This window comes from Pelophylax lessonae, assembly GCF_965119305.1.
Source record: "Pelophylax lessonae genome assembly, chromosome: 4".
NCBI lineage: Eukaryota > Metazoa > Chordata > Amphibia > Anura > Ranidae > Pelophylax > Pelophylax lessonae.
The window spans coordinates 63,168,141-63,190,243 of NC_138771.1; the positions used below are offsets into that span (position 1 = coordinate 63,168,141).

General features: G+C 49.5%; 1 pseudogene across 1 annotated transcript in view; it reads left to right on the top strand.

Annotated features, from left to right (window-relative positions):
- Nucleotides 1-22,103, top strand: part of LOC309552505 (DNA polymerase subunit gamma-2, mitochondrial-like) — a 128,041-nt pseudogene that overhangs the window by 49,967 nt on the left and 55,971 nt on the right. The window contains exons 2-5 of the transcript in view: nucleotides 1,511-2,003; nucleotides 4,654-4,789; nucleotides 5,098-5,203; nucleotides 10,745-10,918. The product of the transcript in view is annotated as a DNA polymerase subunit gamma-2, mitochondrial-like (transcript). The remainder of the gene's footprint in view (nucleotides 1-1,510; nucleotides 2,004-4,653; nucleotides 4,790-5,097; nucleotides 5,204-10,744; nucleotides 10,919-22,103) is intronic.

Genomic DNA, 22,103 nt, shown 5'->3' on the forward strand with positions numbered 1-22,103 from the left:
CAGTGGGCCGCATTGCCTGGGGTTCCGGGCCACATGTGGCCCCCGGGCCGCATGTTGGACATGCCTGCTTTAGAGGCTCCTCTCTTTTTTATACATGACGCTACTTGTATATCAAGACATCGCTTGTATATCAAGTTAAAATATATTTAAAAAATTTGCTTGTCTTGCAAAGCGCTCTCAAACCAAGTTACTCTCAAACCAAGGTTTTACTGTATATAACTTCATTGTATGTCTCCCCCATATATATGTAACTTCATTGTATGTCACCCCTATATATATATATATATATATATATATAACTTCATTGTATGTCACCCCCATATATATATGTAACTTCATTGTATGTCACCCCCATATATATATGTATATAAAACTACATTGTATGTCACCCCCATATATATATATATATATATATATATATATATATATATATATATATATAAAACTTCATTGTATGTCACCCCCATATATATATATGTAACTTCATTGTATGTCACCCCCATATATATATATATAACTTCATTGTATGTCACCCCCCATATATACTGTGTATGTATATATATATATATATATATATATATATATATATATATACTGTATATACCTACATTGTATGTCACCCCCTATACCGTCTCCATGTCCTCCTATATATAATACATTGTATCAGTGTGTATATCACCCCCTATACCGTCTCCATGTCCTCCTATATATAATACATTGTATCAGTGTGTATATCACCCCCTATACCGTCTCCATGTCCTCATATATATAAATACATTGTATCAGTGTCTATGTCACCCCCTATACCGTCTCCATGTCCTCCTATATATAATACATTGTATCAGTGTGTATATCACTCCCTATACCGTCTCCATGTCCTCATATATATAATACATTGTATCAGTGTGTATGTCACCCCCTATACCGTGTCTATGTCCTCCTATATATAATACATTGTATCAGTGTGTATATCACTCCCTATACCGTCTCCATGTCCTCATATATATAATACATTGTATCAGTGTGTATGTCACCCCCTATACCGTGTCCATGTCCTCCTATATATAATACATTGTATCAGTGTGTATGTCACCTCCCCATATCGGCTCTATGTACAATCTTTTAACCTGTCCCCATTGTATCCCTCATTTCCAGCCATGGCAATAGTACTCAGATTATAGACCGGCCTCCCTTACATCTCCTCCAGCCCCTGCTCCTGTAATCTGCCTGTATAATAGGGATGTTTCCTGGAATGTGGCATCCCCTGCGTTGTTCTTAGGTGTAGCGCACTGACAGCGCCTCCTATGAAGACACGAGCTGCCAATTAGTGCTATTTTTTAATGATTTCTGCATGTGTGAATGGCTTACCTCTGTATCTACAGAACAGGAGCAGGCAAGGATCTGCAGTAAAGTTTAGATCTCACCTGGCAGCGTTTTTCTTTTCCTGACTGCTGATTGGCTGCCATTAACAATGTCATTCTCACATTATCTTTCTGTACTATTCTCACAGAGCTATGTACCATCCCCCGGCGGAGGCCATATTGTGTCAGGTGACCACGATCCGCCATGTCTTGGTGTGCGGTGGGACTAGTCCAGGTCGGGCGGACAAGGAAGACATTTCCAGCGTCTCTATTACTGCAGTGCAGAAGGCTGGCGGCCGGACGGCGGAAGAGCAATGATCTTCTGGAGTTGTGCCGTCGTAGGTTCTTCCTGTTGGGGGAGAAGATGACTCCGGCCTCTGTTCTAGGAGGACGTCACGGCGTGGGGCCCCTGGGAGCCCAAATGAAAAGGAACATGGTAAAGGAATGGTGGGACGCCATGGTGCTGCACCAGGAACAGGTTCTGCCCATTGACTCTTTGTGTCACCTACCAGGAACATCCAACCCTTCACCAAGACCACCGCTGAAGACCCTCCCCAAAGCCCGTCTGGACCGCCTCTAAAACCAGTCTAACCCAGGAGGAGCTGGAAAAGATGGCCGGTCCTCGCCAAGATCTCCTATATGGTAACAATGACACAAATAGAGATGGACTGAACACCCCCGTTCGGGAATTCTGCCACAAACCCATTAAAGGCTATGGGGTGCGAACATAAGAAATCAAAAGACCCCATTATGAAGGCTTATATGCAAGTAATTGGCCTTAAAAAGGGTATGGGGGCTGGGTACTACCCTGGGGGACAAGTATCAATGCAACATTTTTTCACAGGAGTAGTGATTTTAATGATGCTTAAAGTGCAACAATAAAAATGAAAAAGTGCCTGGGGGGGGGGGGTCCCCTTAGTCTGCCTGTAAAGTGGAGCATCTGTACCATGTATAGAACCTGCTGCAGCAAAGCAGACATTTATCAACTAAAAAAAAAAAATTAAATCACATTTAAATTGATTTGCAAGTGCTGGCACCCAGGTATTTAAAAAGGAAAGAAGGAAACGGTGTGGGGTCCCCCCAGTACTTACCAGACCCTTATCCAAGCATGCATCCTCCTACAAGGGCCTCTTACACACAACCTTGGGCTGTGTTTGTGGGGGTCTGTGGGCAAGGGGCTTATCGAAATCTGGCAGCCCCCTTTTAACAAGGGGGCCCCCAGGTCCTGTTCCCTCCCCCCTCCCATGGGAATGAGTAGGGTACCCCTACTCATTCACCAAAAAAGTGTCAAAATAAAAAAAAAAACAGTAGACAGGTTTTTCTTTTTACAATTTCTTTATTAAAAAGAAAACAACGCTGTCCTTCAATGTAGATCCATCGTCATTAACGACGCCACCACCTGACCTAAAAAATACAACAAAATTGCTCCATCCACCGCAAAGGCAAACCACCGAATGTCTGGCTTGCCGTTTGACAGTTCTTATATAGGTAAGGGCGGGGCCACCTGGCAACATCACCTGGTGGCACTGCCCCCCTGTGATGTCATTGACCCAGCAAGTATTGGTGAGGTCACACGGGGGGGCGGTGCCACCAGGTGACATCAACTGACATCATCAAATATGACAGTTCTTCGGTTAGGACGGGGCCACCTGGTGACATCAACTGGTGGCACCGCCCCCCAGTTATGTCATCGACCCAGCATGCACTGGTTGGTGATGTCACAAGGGGGGCGGTGCCACCAGGTGTTGCAGCCAGGTGGCCTCGCTCTTACCTAATATAAGAACTGTCAAACGGCAAGCCAGCCATTGGGCAGTTTGTCTTTGCGGTGGGCGGAGGCATTTTTTTTTCCAGGTCCGGTGGTGGCGGCGTTGTGATTGACGATCGATCTACATTGGAGGACAGCGGGTTTTTTTTAGTTTTTAATAAAGGATTTGTCAATAACCTGTCTACTGTTTTAGTTAATTTTGACATTTTTTTTTGATGAATGGGTCGGGGTACAATGTACCCAATACTCATTCACATATGGCGGGCAAGACCCGATTCTGATGCCCGCAGACCCCCCACAACCACACCCCAAGATTTTGGGGAAGAGATCCTTGTCCCCTTCAACATGTCCCCTGCCCCAAAGCACCCCTGCCTGTTGAGGGCATGTGGTCTGGTATGGTTCAGGAGGGGGTGGGGGCCCACACTCATCATTTTCCCACCCCACCCCCACCCTTTACCTGACTCCCCTGCCTGCATGCTCTGATAAGGGACTGGTATGTATTGTGGGGGGAGGGGGGGGTTTGGGGGGCCCCACACCGTTTTTTTTTGACCGCTGATGGCTCATTGGTTGTTAAGGATGCTGTAGCTGGCTTCCCGGCCGCTCCTTTACAACCAGCTTATACTGCACCCTTATTGGGCAGAGCTTGCGTAGAATGCGCTGTGCAGCACAGGGAACACCCAGCAAACACCCTGCAAATTTGGGTGTTTGCCGAACGGGGTGAATAGCTAATAATAAGCTCAAACTCCTGCTGAGGCTGAACCGTTCGCCCAACACTAGACACAAACTACTGCAGGATATGTCACCATTGTGGGAGGGGCAGAGACACAATCTACTGCAGGAAATTTCACCATTGTGGGAGGGGCAGAGTCACAAACTACTGCAGGAAATGTCACCATTGTGGGAGGGGCAGAGACACAAACTACTGCAGGAAATGTCACCATTGTGGGAGGGGCAGAGACACAAAACTGCAGGAAATTTCACCATTGTGGGAGGGGCAGAGACAAACTACTGCAGGAAATGTCACCATTGTGGGAGGGGCAGAGACACAAACTACTGCAGGAAATGTCACCATTGTGGAAGGGGCAGAGACACAAACTACTGCAGGAAATGTCACCATTGTGGGAGGGGCAGAGACACAAACTACTGCAGGAAATGTCACCATTGTGGGAGGGGCAGAGACACAAACTACTGCAGGAAATGTCACCATTGTGGGAGGGGCAGAGACACAAACTACTGCAGGAAATGTCACCATTGTGGGAGGGGCAGAGACACAAACTACTGCAGGAAATGTCACCATTGTGGGAGGGGCAGAGACACAAATTACTGCAGGAAATGTCACCATTGTGGGAGGGGCAGAGACAAACTACTGCAGGAAATGTCACCATTGTGGGAGGGGCAGAGACACAAACTACTGCAGGAAATGTCACCATTGTGGGAGGGGCAGAGACACGAATTACTGTGGGAAAATTTCACCATTGTGGGAGGGGCTGAAAATGTTGACTTTTTAAAATATTTTTCCAATTTTAGGTGCCTTGTATTATTACCCCCCTTGTTTGGAGCTCCTGAACAGAAAGTTGCCTTTTGGTATTGCAGAGGTGGGGAGATGTTTTCATCCAATCTCAGACAACAAGGATCTGCACCTGCAGGTCAGCCATCTTGTAATGTACCTAGTAATGGGGGGGGGGGGGTCTAAATTAGTGTGCAGAATACAATGTATTTCTCATTTGTCTTTTACCCACAATGCAGTTTGTTAGTAACTCTCAGGTGTGTGCACTCTGATTAATACCGGGGAAGGAGATTGGAGGTCACATGGGTTCACAGGCCACCGATTTAATCAACTGGTGCAAAATCCTAAAAACAAGAGATAGAATCCTACTGACAGCGATAAAGTGATAAAGTTCAGGAGTAGAATTGATTTTTATGAGGTTATTAAGTTCCTGTAAGTTGATAAATTTTACTTTCATGTTCTAGGGTGGGGGAGAGGACAGCGGCCTCTCTGGTCTGGTTCAGCTCAGCCAAGACTTGCGCTCAGTGGCGGGACTACTGGCTGCGGCAACGGCTGCTGTGGTGGAGGAAGGTGAGCGCCCTGTGATGGCTGAGACATCTATGGGGGTTATTTTTAAGAGATGAGATACACTATATTGTCAAAAGTACTGGGACGCCTGCCTTTACACACATGAACTTTAATGGCATCCCAGTCTTTGTCCGTAGGGTTCAATATTGAGTTGGCCCCCCCTACTTGAACTACAAGTCCCATGAGGCATTGCAAGGCTGACAGTTACAAGCATGACTCCTAAAGGCAGAGGCATGATGAGACTTGTAGTTCGCAACAGCTGGAGGGCCCCAGGTTGAGCATGCATTCTGTATAGTGTAACCTTCACAAGTAGGCTGTAATAGCAATTCATTAAACAGAGTTGGAACATTGCTGATACCTGTGTAGCTTACATCATAGAGAACTACACTATGTCAAAAGTATTGGGACGCCTGCCTTTACACGCACATGAACTTTAATGGCATCCCAGTCTTAGTCCGTAGGGTTCAATATTTAGTTGGCCCACCCTTTGCAGCTATAACAGCTTCAAATCTTCTGGGAAGGCCGTCCACAAGGTTTAGGAGTGTGTCTGTGGGAATGTTTCACCATTCTTCCAGAAAAAGTGTTCCTTTAAATTTTTGAGCAGTGTATGTGTGTGTGTCTATTAGAGATAAGGGCCATACACACTATCAGATTATCTGAAGACTTTTGTCTTCAGATTTACCTTTTCTATGTAGTGCAAGGGCCTGCCAGATTGCATACAAATTGAAAGTGTTTAGGTTTGACCTCATATTATATGGTTTTGGTAAGTCTACAGACAAAAGTCTTCAGATAATCTGATAGTGTGTATGGCCCAATAGACCGATATGTTTTTTTCAGGGCCGATACCGATATTTTGGTCACAATGTTTCGGTATCGGCCGATATGGGCCGATATTTTGTACATTTTAAAGTTTTGAAAAATAAAGACAATTTTTGACACAAATCTGGTACTGAACATGTTAATTTTTGTTTAATGCCTACTGGCGGGCTTGCTGGCACCCTGTGGTGGGTGGGTGGCTGGCTGGCACAGGGGTTGTGGGTGGCTGGCTGGCTGGTACAGGGCCTGTGGTTGGCTGGCTGGCACACTGTCTGTGGGTGGCTGGCTGTCTGGAATCCTGTGGTGGGTGGGTGGCTGACTGGCTGGTACAGTGCTTGTGGGTGTCAGGTAAAGGGCCTGTGGGTGGCTGGCTGGCTCACTGGTACAGGGCCTGTGGATGTGGGTGGGTGGCTGGCTGGTACAGGGCCTGTGGATGTGGGTGGGTGGCTGGCTGGTACAGGGCCTGTGGATGTGGGTGGCTGGCTGGTACAGGGCCTGTGAATGTGGGTGGCTGGCTGGCTGGCACCGGGCTGCTGTGGGTGGGTGTATGGCTGTGATACAGTCTCCGTGAGACTAGGCCCGACTCCAGAGGAGGCTGTCCAAGGCGAGGGAGGCGGCCTAAGAAGGCAGAATGAAGTCACAAAAATATCGGCCAGTTCCAAGGCCGATACCGATATATCAGGGAAAGTGCATATCGGCCACGCCGGTAATTGGTCTATCCCTAGTGTGTGTGTGTGTATATATATATATATATATATATATATATATATTGTATATATAGTGCTCAAATAAATTAAAGGAGCACCTTTGAATCAGAGTATAGCATCAAGTCAGTTAAACTCCTGGGATATTGATCTGGTCAGTTAAGTAGCAGAGGGGGTTGTTAATCAGTTTCAGCTGCTTTGGTGTTAATGAAATTACCAACAGGTGCACTGGATGGGCAAAAGGGGACAACCTTCAAAACAAAAATGGTTTTACAGGTGGAGGCCACTGACATTTTTTTCCCTACCCATTTTTTTCTGACTGTTTTTCACTAGTTTTGCATTTGGCTGGGGTCAGTGTCACTACTGGTAGCATGAGGCCATACCTGGACCCTATAGAGGTTGTACACGCAGTCCAACTGCTCCACGATGGCACATTAATCCGTACCATTACCAAGAGCAAGGAGGAGATTCCAGGAGACAGGCAGTTACTCTAGGACAGTGTTTCTCAACTCTGGTCCTCAGTGCACACTAACAGGCCAGATTTTAAGTATTACCTTGGAGAGATGCAGACTAGAATTCTGAAATCACTGAGCAGCAAATTATATCACCTGTGATGTATTTCAGTTATCTTGCAAACCTGGCCTGTTAGTGTGCCTTGAGGACCGGAGTTGAGAAACACAGCTCTAGAAGAGCTGGACAGGGCCATAGAAGGTCCTTAACCCATCAGCGGGACCGGTATCTGCTCCTTTGTGCAAGGAGGAACAGGATGAGCACTGCCAGAGCCCTACAAAATGACCTCCAGCAGGCCACTGGTGTGAATGTCTCTGACCAAACAATCAGAAACAGACTTCATGAGGGTGGCCTGAGGGCCCGACTTCCTCTAGTGGGCTCTGTGCTCACTGCCCTGCCTCAGTGAACACCAGAATTGGCAGCTCCACCACTGGCACCCTGTGCTTTTCACAGATGAGAGCAGGTTCACCCTGAGCACATGTGACAGACGTGAAAGGAAGGGAGAGATGTGGGCGCTCTGGTGAGGAAGGCTGTCTGGTCCTTTGTTGCGGTAGAACGGTTGCACTGAGGGCAGCACTTGTGTGAGAAGCAGCTCTATAGGATCATATAAGGAAAGAAAGACGCCTCTAAGTGCAGAATTCTAAGGATTTATTATTTGATGCAAGGGATTAAAAACATTTACAAGATGGCAGAGATAACAGGCATGTATTAATTGTCCTCTCTTGGTTTGCTGTGTCCTCTGCCGGGTGAGGGAGGATGAGAGAGCCGTCCTGCAGCGGTCTGGATTCCCTGGTGACGTGGAGGAACGAGGAAGCGGAGAGGCAGATGGTGGCCCGGGTTCCAGAACCAAGCTGCAACGCTCGTGGCCTGTATGGTGGCAGGGGAAAGCGTTGGGCGGTAACGCGTTTCAGAGCATGTGTGACTCCTTCGTCAGACCTAAGCCCATGTTTGTTCAGCAGGCTCAGAGCCTTGTGTTCAAACTCTCCGAAAGCCAATCGATGGCCTCCCGACCCTTTTGGCTACCTCTGTCCAATCAACTCCTCACAATACTATCCTATCCTGATGGTCTTGTGAGGCGTTGATTGGACAGAGGAAGTTGAAAGGGCCGGGAGGTCGTCAGTTGGCTCTCAACGGAGAGAGTTTGAACACAAGGCTCTGACTCTGTGCCTGCTGAACAAACATGGGCTTAGGTCTGACGAAGGAGCCGCACATGCTCTGAAACACGTTATGGCGTTGGGCATATCAGCCGTGTGCGTTCCAGCTTGGTTCTGGTGTTCCGTGAGAATTACCTACCCGTGAGAAAAACCTACCCCTCGTCACTTCCGGTACTCCGCACTGTATGTAATGCAGCGGGTACATTAAAACAGCTGTGCTGAAATACGGGTGATCTCCGCTCCTGTCCCGGTCACTTCCCTGCTCTCGGATAGTAAATATAAAAGCGGCGGCGGCTGTATGAAAACATAAATCACGGAGCCGAAAGCCGCTTTTATATTTACTTGCCGAGAGCAGGGAAGTGACCGGGACAGGTGCGGGGATGACTCGTATGTCTGCACAGCTGTTTTAGGTAAGCGCCGCGTCGGTAGGTTTTTTTCACGGTACACCGTGATCGTTTTATACTAGTGCGCATGCGCACTAGTAAGCTCCTCTGTTCTGCCATTAGGTATCCGGGGCTCTGAGCATGCGCACTGCTGCGCTGCTCAGATGCTTCTGGCCGGAAGTGACGAGGGGTAGGTAATTCTCACAGGGTAGGTAATTCTCACGGAACACTGGAACCTGGGTCGCCATCTGCCTCTCCGCTTCCTCGTTCCTCCACGTCACCAGGGAATCCAGACAGCTGCAGGACAACTCTCTCATCCTCCCTCACCCAGCAGACAGAGGACAAAGCAAACCAGAAGAGGAAAATTAATACATGTCTGTTATCTCTGCCATCTTGTAAGTGTTTTTTTTTTTTTTAATCCCTTGCACCAAATAATAAATCCTTTTAATACTGCACTTAGAGGCGTCTTTCTTTCCTGACAGATGTGGAGAACATTATGCTGCCTGTAACATTGTTCAGCATGACCGGTTGGGTGGTGGGTCAGTGATGGTCTGGGGGAGGCGTATCCATGGAGGGACACACAGACCTCTACAGGCTAGACAATGGCACCCTGACTGCCATTAGGTATCGGGATGAAATTCTTGGACCCATTGTCAGACCCTATGCTGGTGCAGTGGGTCCTGGGTTCCTCCAGGTGCAAGACAATGCCAATGCAGGACATGTGGCGAAAGTATATAGCCAGTTCCTGGAGGATGAAGGAATTGATGCCATTGAATGGCCCCCACGCTCGCCTGACCTTAATCCAATAGAACACCTCTGGGACATTATGTTTTGATCCATCCGACGCCGCCAGATTGCACCTCAGTCTGTTCAGGAGCTCAGTGATGCCCTGGTCCAGATCTGGGAGAAAATACCCCAGGACATCATCCGCCGTCTCATTAGGAGAATCCCCTGATGTTGTCAGGCATGCATACAAGCACGTGGGGGCCATACAAACTACTGAGGACCATTCTGAGGTCCTGCAATGAAATTTCAGCAAAATGGACTCCCCTGCTGCATTGTTTTTTCACTTTGATTTTCGGGGTGTCTTTGAATTCGGCCCTCTGTAGGGTGATAATTTTCATTTCCATCAGACGATGTGGCATCCTTTCCTTCCTAACACATTACCCAGTCCATACCAGTATAGATCCTAACACATTACCCAGTCCATACCAGTATAGATCATAACACATTACCCAGTCCATACCAGTATAGATCCTAACACATTACCCAGTCCATACCAGTATAGATCCTAACATATTACCCAGTCCACACCAGTATAGATCCTAACACATTACCCTGTCCATACCAGTATAGATCCTAACACATTACCCAGTCCATACCAGTATAGATCCTAAAACATTAGCCAGTCCATACCAGTATAGATCCTAATGCATTAGCCAGTCCATTCCAGTATAGATCCTAACGCAATAACCCAGTCCATACCAGTATAGATCCTAAAACATTAGCCAGTCCATACCAGTATAGATCAACACATTACCCAGTCCATACCAGTATAGATCCTCATACATTACCCAGTCCATACCAGTATAGATCCTCATACATTACCCAGTCTATACCAGTATAGATCCTAACACATTACCCAGTCTATACCAGTATAGATCCTAACACATTACCCAGTCTATACCAGTATAGATCCTAACACATTACCCAGTCTATACCAGTATAGATCCTAACATATTACCCAGTCCATACCAGTATAGATATCCATCATGATATTTTTCCCCATTGAGATCTGAGGTGTTTTCAAAGTGTTGCTTTAATATTTTTTGAGCAGTGTATGTATGTATATATATATATATATATATATATATATATTATAAAATGTATTTTTACATATGACCAAATGCTGAGAAAGCATGCCTGGACCTGACTGTACGGTGCTATTTTCTCACCCCTCCCCCCCTCTGTGTCCAGTTTGCTCAGCTGCCGTCCAGATTCAGCAGCGGTGACCACCCTGACGAAGACGGAAGGAAAATGACCCTCATACAGTACGACTTCCCCTGGGGCAAGGAGCCAATTGAACGCCTCGGCAGCCTAGATGACTCCGCCCTCACCCAGATGCACCGTGGGCCCATCGCTCATCTTCAGGTATGTCACACCGACTACACGCAGAATCAATCAATCAATGTCATTTCCAATCCTTTTACTTGCAGCGATCATTAAAGGGCAACTCCCAGTTTCGTGGGGAAAAAAATTTAGTAAAAAAAAATAATATATAGAATTGTGACAGTAGTTATATTGTAATTGTATGTTCTTAACCACTTCCGCCCCGGAAGATTTTACCCCCTTAATGACCAGGCCCTATTTTGCAATTCGGCACTGCGTTACTTCAACGGACAATTGCGCGGTCGTGCGACGCTGTACCCAAACTAAATTGACGTCCTTTTTTTCCCCCACAAACAGAGCTTTCTTTTGGTGGTATTTGACCACCTGTACGATTTTTATTTTTTACACTAATAAAACAAAAAGAGTGACAATTTTGAAAAAAATATTTTTTTCACATTCTGCTATATAACATTCCAAAAAAAATTTAAAAAATGTAAATTTTTTTAACATTTTAGGCCAATTTTTCTGCTACATATTTTTAGTAAAAAAAATGAAATAAGCGTATTTTGATTGGTTTGCGCAAAATTTATTGCGTTTACTAACTAAGGGTAAGATTTATGTCATTTTTGTTGTTGTGGTGTTTTTTTTTTTTTTTACTAGTAATGACGGTGATCTACGATATTTTTTTTTTTTTTTTAGCGGGACTGCGACATTGTGGCGGACAGATCGGACCCCTGACTGACATTTTTGACACTTTTGGGGGGACCAGTGACATTACTGCAGTAATCAGTGCTAAAAATATGCACTGTTACTGTAATAATGACTTTGACAGGGAAGGGGTTAACCTTGTTGGTGATCAAGGGGTTAAATGTGAGCCCAGGGGAGTGATTCTAACTGTGGGGGGGGGGGGGGGGCGTGGTTTGTGAAATGATCATAGAGACATGTGATCCTATATAGAAGGATCACAGGAGCTCTGTGATCATTCCAGGGAGAAGAACGGTCAGCTGTGTTTACAACATCCGACCGTCCTTCTCTCTCAGCGGGGAGCGATCGCGGGTGTCAGGCGGCAATCCGAGGTGGCAATCTGAGACGCCTGCCCGCGGCATCGGCTTCTCCGCTGACGAGCGGGGGCGGGAGCGCGCCGCCAGTGGCACACGCTCGCCCCCTAGACTCCCCAGAGCAAGCGCCGTACATGTACGGCGATTTGCCTGGAAGCGGCTGCCTGCCCGCAGTACATCTGCGTCGGGCGGTCGGCAAGCAGTTAAAAATGACCTTTCCGTTTTGAATCTGCAGTTGCTGTAATTTTCTGTAAAATGCAATATGGCCACCTGGAGGCGCTGTGTACACATATAGACAGAGCGCAATTTCCTGCTGGTGTGATTGGCTCGCTGATTTTCCCAGAAGTCTGCACTGAGATACAAGTCAGATTTTTGGGCATCACATTTTTGGTGAGATACTCCGAATAGGAAATCACGTCTACAGGGATGCAGACCCTGCCACTTTCTTCATTAAAGCCCTGCAGGTGCAGCAGCTGATTGATAATTATAAAGTCACTCCCATTCACATTCACTTTGCACATGGACACAGAGGAACAAACAATGATTTCTTCAGAATAACAAAAGGAAGGAATCTACAACAAGGTTTGCTACAATCCCTGCAATGTACAGAGATCACCCAAGGGGGGGGGGGGGTTCTTCTCAACAAGAGTGGAGTTATTCTTTAACCACTTGCCGACCGCCCCAAGTACATATACTGCGGCGGTCAGCCCCCCCCCCCCCCCAGGCAAAGTGACGTATGGGTACATCACTCGCCCACGATCCAATAGGGGGCGAGAGCGCGTCGCGGAGGCGCGCTCCCACTCGTTCACTGCCATCCCAGTGCGATTGACCAGCGGCTCCGATGTCCACTGGCCATTCTCGATCTCCCGCTGGAGAGGGAGAAAGGCAGGCGGCTGATGTAAACAAAGCCGTCTGTCATTCTCCCTGATGTAACTGTAGAGATCATATGATCCTCCTATGTAGGATCGTATGTCTCTGTGGTTACATCAAAAGCCACGCCCCTTTACAGTTAGAAGCACACCCCTAGGGACACACTTAACCCCTTGATCTCTAATAAAGTTAACCCCTTCCCTGCCAGTGTCATTTTTACAGTAACAGAGCATATTTATAGCACTGATTACTGCAGTAATGTCACTGGTACCCCCAAAAGTGTCAAAAATGTCTGCCGCAATGTCGCAGCCCCACAAAAAAAATCGCAGATCGCCGCCATTACTAGTTAAAAAAAAAAAAACAATAAAAATGACAAAAATCTTTCCCGTAGTTAGTAAACGCAATAACTTTTGCGCAAACCAATCAAATTACGCTTTTGCGATTTTTTCACCAAAAATATGTAGCAGAAAACAAATTGGCCTAAAATGTTAAAAAATTTTGATTTTTAAATTTTTTTTTTTGGGGGGGGGGGGATTTCATATAAAAAAAATGTGAAAAAATATTGTTGTTTTTTCAAAATTGTCGCTCTTTTTTTGTTTATAGCGCAAACAGTAAAAATCGCACAGGTGATCAAATACCACCAAAAGAAAGCTATGTTTGTGGGACAAAAAGGACGTCAATTTCATTTAGGTACAGCGTCGCACGTCCGCGCAATTGTCCGTTAAAGTCACGCAGTGCCGAATCGCAAAATAGAGCCTGGTCTTTGAGCAGCCAAATCCTCCGGGGCTTAAGTGATTAAAATATTCCCTGGTGATCCTGCCATATAAGACATTTCCTGGTATGGGGTGACAACGCTCTGTCCCTGTCCCCCAATTGTGCTCTTGCGTTGTCGTACAAGCTTAGTATGGCTTTTTCAGCGCAAAGTCCAGGAAACTGATGCCAGGCAGCCATCACTGGACTGTGTATAATTGTGAAGTGGCTACATAGAGGCTGCAGGAGATCAGCAGGACGTAATGGAATAGTTTATAATGCGCAGAGCAAACTGAGGAACAGCGCTGAGATCATGGCAGTGGAGTGGCTTAGTGGTTAGCACTTCTGCCTTGCAGCACTGGTATCCTCAGTTCAGATCCTGTCCATGACAATGCAAAGGAAATGCCGTCCACTCAGAGTCCACATCGGCACCCCCTGGAAGTCTGTCACACTGTGTATGTGTAAGCCTAGTCTGTACATTATACACAGGCAGTACAGGGGTCTCCTTTGTGATTCTCTCCATGTTACCACAAGGTGGCACTAATCTTACATTTTTTCAATATTGGAGTTTGATTGCGGAAAGATCGGATTTGCTTTCCAATAGACTGACATTAGGAATGCAGGAAGACGGTCTACGGGGGGAGGGGTACTCATGGGGTCCTTACTAGTTTTCTGCACTTTAGCATTCCTGACAAGTTCCACTCCACCTGCTTGTCCCTCCAATTTTTAATGGTTTAACCTGAAAATCAATCCCATAAACTGGTGAGATGAGGCCACTAGATGAGAAAGTTTCATGATAATGTTATTTCCTGCGCACGTGCGTGTTTATTAATTATTGTTAATTGGGTTCTCCTGGTGTGCAAGCAGGGCTGTTGTGTCTCTCTAGTGCGCATTTGCCGTTTTTGCACCATTCTAGTGTGCTTGCACAGGTATTGTGTTCCTATAGCATGCATGAATATGTCCTTCTGGAGCGCATGTGCGGTTATTGTGTCCCTCTGGAGCGCATGTGCGGTTATTGTGTCCCTCTAGTGCCCATGTGCGGTTATTGTGTCCCTCTAGTGCCCATGTGCGGTTATTGTGTTCCTCTAGTGCCCATGTGTGGATATTGTGTCCCTCTAGTGCCCATGTGTGGTTATTGTTTCCCTCTAGTGCGCATGTGCGGATATTGTGTCCCTCTAGTACCCATGTGCGGTTGTGTCCCTCTAGTGCACATGTGCGGTTATTGTGTCCCTCTAGTGCTCATGTGCGGTTATTGTGTCCCTCTAGTGCCCATGTGTGGATATTGTGTCCCTCTAGTGCGCATGTGCGGTTATTGTGTCCCTCTGGTGCGCATGTGCAGTTATTGTGTCCCTCTGGTGCGCATGTGCGGTTATTGTGTCCCTCTGGTGCGCATGTGCGGTTATTGTGTCCCTCTAGTGCGCATGTGCGGTTATTGTGTCCCTCTAGTGCCCATGTGTGGATATTGTGTCCCTCTAGTGCGCATGTGCGGTTATTGTGTCCCTCTGGTGCGCATGTGCGGTTATTGTGTCCCTCTAGTGCGCATGTGCGGATATTGTGTCCCTCTAGTGCACATGTGCGGTTATTGTGTCCCTCTAGTGCACATGTGCGGATATTGTGTCCCTCTAGTACCCATGTGCGGTGGTGTCCCTCTAGTGCCCATGTGCGGTTATTGTGTCCCTCTAGTACGCATGTGCGGTTATTGTGTCCCTCTAGTGCGCATGTGCGGATATTGTGTCCCTCTAGTGCACATGTGCGGTTATTGTGTCCCTCTAGTGCGCATGTGCGGTTATTGTATCCCTCTAGTGCCCATGTGTGGATATTGTGTCCCTCTAATGCGCATGTGCGGTTATTGTGTCCCTCTGGTGCGCATGTGCAGTTATTGTGTCCCTCTGGTGCGCATGTGCGGTTATTGTTTCCCTCTAGTGCGCATGTGCGGTTATTGTGTCCCTCTGGTGCGCATGTGCGGTTATTGTGTCCCTCTGGTGCGCATGTGCGGTTATTGTGTCCCTCTAGTGCGCATCTGCGGTTATTGTGTCCCTCTAGTGCGCATGTGCGGATATTGTGTCCCTCTAGTGCGCATCTGCGGTTATTGTGTCCCTCTAGTGCGCATGTGCGGATATTGTGTCCCTGTAGTACCCATGTGCGGTGGTGTCCCTCTAGTGCACATGTGCGGTTATTGTGTCCCTCTAGTGCTCATGTGCGGTTATTGTGTCCCTCTAGTGCCCATGTGTGGATATTGTGTCCCTCTAGTGCTCATGTGCGGTTATTGTGTCCCTCTAGTGCGCATGTGCGTTTATTGTGTCCCTCAATTTTGGTGGGGGGTGGATGTAGTACCCTCCTAGGTAGGTGCTAGGTTGGTAAAAGCTTAGCAGCTCTATCTGCTTATCAGGGGAGCCCGATTGTTAGTTCTGCCTGTTGCATGTGTCCAGGGTGTGATTCATTTGGGCTGAGGGAGTGTCCCCGCTGTATCCAATGGGAGAGCCTGTTGGACAGTGGAGGAAACCCAGCCAGTGACACACAGGCTTTTGTGGCTGTCTCAATGGGTTGGCAAAACAGTGGTGCATTCTGGGATAGGTCATAAAAGCTGGGGGCACATGTGACAGGGTGTCTTTGGGCAGGAAGTCAGGTCCCAGGAGGAGGGTGACGGTTGTCAGCAAGGAAGGTGGTCACAGGCGGTCGGCCTAGTGGACCAAGTGTGTGATGCTGAGCCAGGAGGGCCAGGATACTGACGAGTGGAGCTGAAGGCAGAGCAACCCAGGGAAAAACAGTGTCCTTGAGTATTGGGAAGCTTGCCAGGGGTCTGCCCAGTAAGGGGACCACTCCAGTGGAGAGTCAGTGGACAAGGGCTAGCATGCATGGGAAGTGAGAAAGGGGGTGCTAGGTTAGGACCCTGAAGAGGAATTCATTCAGGAACATATATTTTACTTCACAAGGTGAAGTGGCAAGGTGAAGCAGCGGCCTTGCCGCACACACTACAGTCAGTTTTCCTCAGAAATTGTGCATAGTTCAAGTTGGAGTATCCCACTCATCCCTTCTCCCATCCAAGTTCTAAAATTAAACACAAAAACCAAATTCCCTTGACTGTTCATTGTCTGAGCCAAGTCTTAAAGTGATAAGTTTTACAGACTGTTGCTATGGGTAACCCAGGGGAATCCACACTGAGCAGCTCCCTAGGGGGGCAGTGCTACAGATATATGGGGGCTCATTGAAGGGGGCAACTGATAGATGAATATTTGATATCTGATATTCTGATTGGGGTTTTGGATTTCTAGGAGCACTGTTACGGGAACACCTGATGTAAGGGGGCACTGTTATGGGGACACCTGATGTAAGGGGGCATTGTTATGGGAACACCTGATGTAAGGGGGCACTGTTATGGGAACACCTGATGTAAGGGGGCATTGTTATGAGAACACCTGATGTAAGGGGGCACTGTTATGGGAACACCTGATGTAAGGGGGCACTGTTATGGGAACACCTGATGTAAGGGGGCACTGTTATGGGAACACCTGATGTAAGGGGGCACTGTTATGAGAACACCTGATGTAAGGGGACATTGTTATGAGGACACTGGATGTAATGGGGCACTGTTATGGTGACACCTGATGTAAGGGGACACTGTTATGAGGACACCTGATGTAAGGGGACACCTGATGTAAGGGGACACTGTTATGAGAACACCTCATGTAAGGGGGCACTGTTATGGGGACAACTGATTTAAGGGGGCACTGTTATGGGGACACCTGATGGGGACACCTGATGTAAGGGGACACAATTATGAGAACACCTGATGTAAGGGGGCATTGTTATGGGGATACCTGATGTAAGGGGGCACTGTTATGGGGACACCTGATGTAAGGGGGCACTGTTATGGGGACACCTGATATAAGTGGGCACTGTTATGAGAACACCTGATGTAAGGGGGCACTGTTATGGGGACACCTGATGTAAGGGGACACTGTTATGAGGACACTGGATGTAAGGGGACACCTGATGTAAGGGGACACTATTATGAGAACACCTGATGTAAGGGGGCACTGTTATGGGGATACCTGATGTAAGGGGGCACTGTTATGGGAACACCTGATGTAAGGGGGCACTGTTATGGGAACACCTGATGTAAGGGGGCACTGTTATGGGAACACCTGATGTAAGGGGGCACTGTTATGAGGACACCTGATGTAAGGGGACACTGTTATGAGGACACCTGCTGTAAGGGGACACTTTTATGAGGACACCTGATGCAAGGGGACACTGTTATGAGGACACCTGATGTAAGGGGGCATTGTTATGGGAACACCTGATGTAAGGGGACACTGTTATGGGAACACCTGATGTAAGGGGACACTGTTATGGGAACACCTGATGTAAGAGGACACTGTTATGAGGACACCTGATGTAAGGGGACACTGTTATGAGGACACCTGATGTAAGGGGACATTGTTATGGGAACACCTGATGTAAGGGGACACTGTTATGGGAACACCTGATGTAAGGGGACACTGTTATGAGGACTCTGGATGTAAGGGGACACTGTTATGGGAACACCTGATGTAAGGGGGCACTGTTATGGGGACACCTGATGTAAGGGTACACTGTTATGAGGACACTGGATGTAAGGGGACACCTGATGTAAGGGGGCAGGCACTGTTATGGGAACACCTGATGTAAGGGGGCACTGTTATGAGAACACCTGATGTAAGGGGGCACTGTTATGGGGACACCTGATGTAAGGGTACACTGTTATGAGGACACTGGATGTAAGGGGACACCTGATGTAAGGGGGCAGGCACTGTTATGGGAACACCTGATGACAGGGGACACTGTTATGGGAACACCTGATGTAAGGGGACACTGTTATGAGAACTCCTGATGTAAGGGGGCACTGTTATGAGAACACCTGATGTAAGGGGGCACTGTTATGAGAACACCTGATGTAAGGGGGCACTGTTATGGGAACACCTGATGTAAGGGGGCACTGTTATGAGAACACCTGATGTAAGGGGGCACTGTTATGAGAACACCTGATGTAAGGGGGCACTGTTATGAGAACACCTGATGTAAGGCGACACTGTTATGGGAACACCTGATGTAAGGGGACATTGTTATGGGAACACCTGATGTAAGGGGACACTGTTATGAGGACACTGGATGTAAGGGGACACTGTTATGAGAACACCTGATGTAAGGGGGCACTGTTATGGGAACACCTGATGTAAGGGGACACTGTTATGGGGACACCTGATGTAAGGGGGCACTGTTATGGGGACACCTGATGTAAGGGGACACTGTTATGAGAACACCATATTTAAGGGGGCACTGTTATGGGGACACCTGATGTAAGGGGGCACTGTTATGGGAACACCTGATGTAAGGGGGCACTGTTATGGGAACACCTGATGTAAGGGGGCACTGTTATGTGGACACCTGATGTAAGGGGGCACTGTTATGGGGACATCTGATGTAAGGGGGCACTGTTATGAGGACACTGGATGTAAGGGGACACCTGATGTAAGGGGGCACTGTTATGGGAACACCTGATGTAAGGGGGCACTGTTAAGGGGACACTGGATGTAAGGGTACACCTGGTATAAAGGGGTACCTTGATTGGGGTAATTGATCTAAGACAATATTCTGATGGGGCATCTGATAAGCAAGGCCCGAAGCGAAGAAAAAAAAAAAAAAATAGCGCAGGGCAGACATGACCATGTGAAGAGGGGAGACAGGGCAGGTGTGAGTTAAATTAAATTGTTTTGAGTTGGGGGGTTTTCAGGGATTGGTGTATCAGGTTTGGGAGGGGTTGAGGTACAGTTAGGAGGGGTGGCCCCTCAGATTGGAGGTCAGTGGAAGTTCAACGGACGAAGGAAGAAGAAGCTTGGTCACCCACCTTTTTCACTGCAGAGCATCTCACCTCAGCTTCCCTGGTCTGTGATGGCGGATTTGGACGTTTTGCTGGAGCAAATTAAGGCCGCTGCCGCGGTGAAGGGGACTGAGTGGCTCCGGTCCCAGGTCTCCACGTTGATGGGGGTTCAGGACTCTGCACAGGATTCGGAGGGGCTTGCGGTCCCGCGGGCTCGGCGGTCACGGCCGCCGGAGCGTTTTTCACCGGACCCTTCCCCTCGAGCTCAGCGTCATCCTAGGAGCCCCGACAGGGACCCTTCAGGGCCGCCGGCTAAGCGTACTCCTGCTGCGGCCGGGCGCGCCTCTGGGAGGAATCCTCTGCATGGACGGAGCTCTGGGGGTAGTGGGGGGAGGCGGCCTTCGGTCTCTCCCCGTCCCTCTCGCCGGGGTGCTACTGGACTGGCGGGCTCCCCTACTGGCGATGCTCCGGTCGGAGGGGTGCCTCGGCGTGGGAGCGGCTTCATGGCGGCCGGTGGCAGCAGTGATCGGCGGGACTCGGAGTCGGCCTCGGCTGGGCGCAGAGAGATGACGCGGCGGGGCAAGTCACGTGGCCGGGTCATCGGAAGTTCGGCTGGTTCACAGAGGTCTCCGTCGGGCGGAGCTGGAGTACGGGGGCGTGGACGCCTGTCGCTCGGCTCTGCAGATGGCGGGAGTGCGACACCTGGTGGACGGATGTCGGCGGTGCCCGGGGACGATCGTTCGGAAGGCGAGGTGTCCGGATCGGATGTGGAAGAGGATGTCGGTGGTCGGTCGGCGACGAGGGAGGCTGGATCGGCGGCTGGGGGCGCCCCCCCTGGGCAGACAGGTGAGGTCACAATTCCTTCTCTGGCTTTGTCTGATTTGCGGGGCTTGTTTGATGTGGGGGGTGGGAGTGCTGGAGGGGCTCGGGGGGTGGGGGTGTCCCGGCCAGTGGGGGCGGGGACCCCGGAAGGGGGTGATGATGGGGGTTTGAGGGGCTTCCTCCTGGGTCTACGGGACCTATTGGGGCGTTTGCCCCCGGGGGACGGGGGCCGCTTGTCTCCAGCGGCGGCTTGGGTGCCTCCGGCGGGGGGCTCGGGCACGGAGCCGGGGGGGGGCCCCGGGGCTGGCGGGGCCGTCTTCCACGGGGCTAGTTGCGGGGGGGGGCTGGGGCCCCTCCCCAGGTTGTTGGTGCGCCGGCAGTGGTGGCAGTGACGGCCGGGGCGGCGGGGGACAAGACCGGGACGGCGAAGGAGGGGAAGGCGGACGCTGTTCGCCTGGACGATTCGGCGAAAGGTGAGGTATATGTTTGTTTTGAGGGCCCATTGGGGGCACATTTGAAGCAGGAAGTCCGGGAGAAGATCTGGAAGGGTGAGTACGTGGAAATCTTCACGCTGTTGCCCCTCGAGAAGTTTCACCTGGACAGGGTTAAACCGGAGGAGCGCAAGAAGGAGGACGAGGAGGCGCGACGCTATCGGCTTATCCCTCGGACCTTCGCCAATTGGCTGCAGGCCTTTGCCATTCTGGCGGGCGTCATAGGGGAAAAGGCGCCGGAAAACTGCTCGGCCCTGTTCTGCTACATGGACGCTGTAGGGGAAGCCTATCGGGTTTACGGGGGGTCGGCCTGGCTGCGGTACGACGAACAGTTCCGGCAGCGGAAGGCGGTTAGGCCGTCCTTGCGGTGGGACCACAAGGACATCAGCCTGTGGATGCGGCTCATGTCGTCTGCGAAGGCTCCGAATCAGTTTTTTCCAGGGGGGGCCGGTGGTTCTGCGACCCCGGGACAGCTGGCCGCAAAGAGGAGGGGTTTCTGCTGGCAATTTAATGAGGGTTCCTGTAAGTTCGGTGGCACATGTCGCTTCAAACATGAATGCTCCGGTTGCGGAGGTTCCCATTCCTTGGCTCGGTGTTTTCAGTCCGGAAAAGGGCGGTCCGGAGAGCCTTCGCACAAAGGGGACGACGCCGGTGAGGGTGGAAAGGCTGCGGCCTTTTCTAGATAGGTACCCCGATAGGGCGGCTGCCCGACTTCTGGGGGAGGGTTTTGCGGTGGGTTTTCGTATCCCTTGCTCTTTGGCCTCGGTACCGCCGGTGGCGAGGAATTTGCGTTCGGCATTGCGCCACCCTTTGGTGGTGTCGGATAAGTTGCACAAGGAAGTGGCTCTCGGTCGCATGGCGGGCCCGTTCTCGGAGGTGCCGGTGCGTGACTTGGTGGTTTCGCCGTTGGGGGTGGTTCCCAAGAAGGAACCCAACAAGTTTCGCCTCATTCACCACCTCTCCTTCCCAAAGGGTGGGTCTGTGAATGACGCCATCGACCCGGATGCCTGTACAGTGTCTTACATTTCCTTTGACGCCGCGGTGGCCTGGGTGCGACATTATGGGCGGGGGGCCTTGATGGCCAAATCGGACATTGAGGCGGCGTTCAGGTTGCTCCCGGTTCACCCGGACAGTTTTCGATTGCTGGGCTGCCGGTGGCAAGGGGCGTATTATGTGGATCGCTGCCTTCCTATGGGCTGCTCCATATCGTGCGCGCTGTTTGAGACCTTCAGTTCCTTTGTGGAGTGGGTGGTTCGGGAGGTTTCCGGTGTGAATTCGGTGATCCACTATTTGGACGACTTTCTGTGTGTGGGCCCGCCCTCTTCCAACGGGTGCGCGATCCTGCTTGCCACGTTGCAGCATGTGGCCGGGAGCTT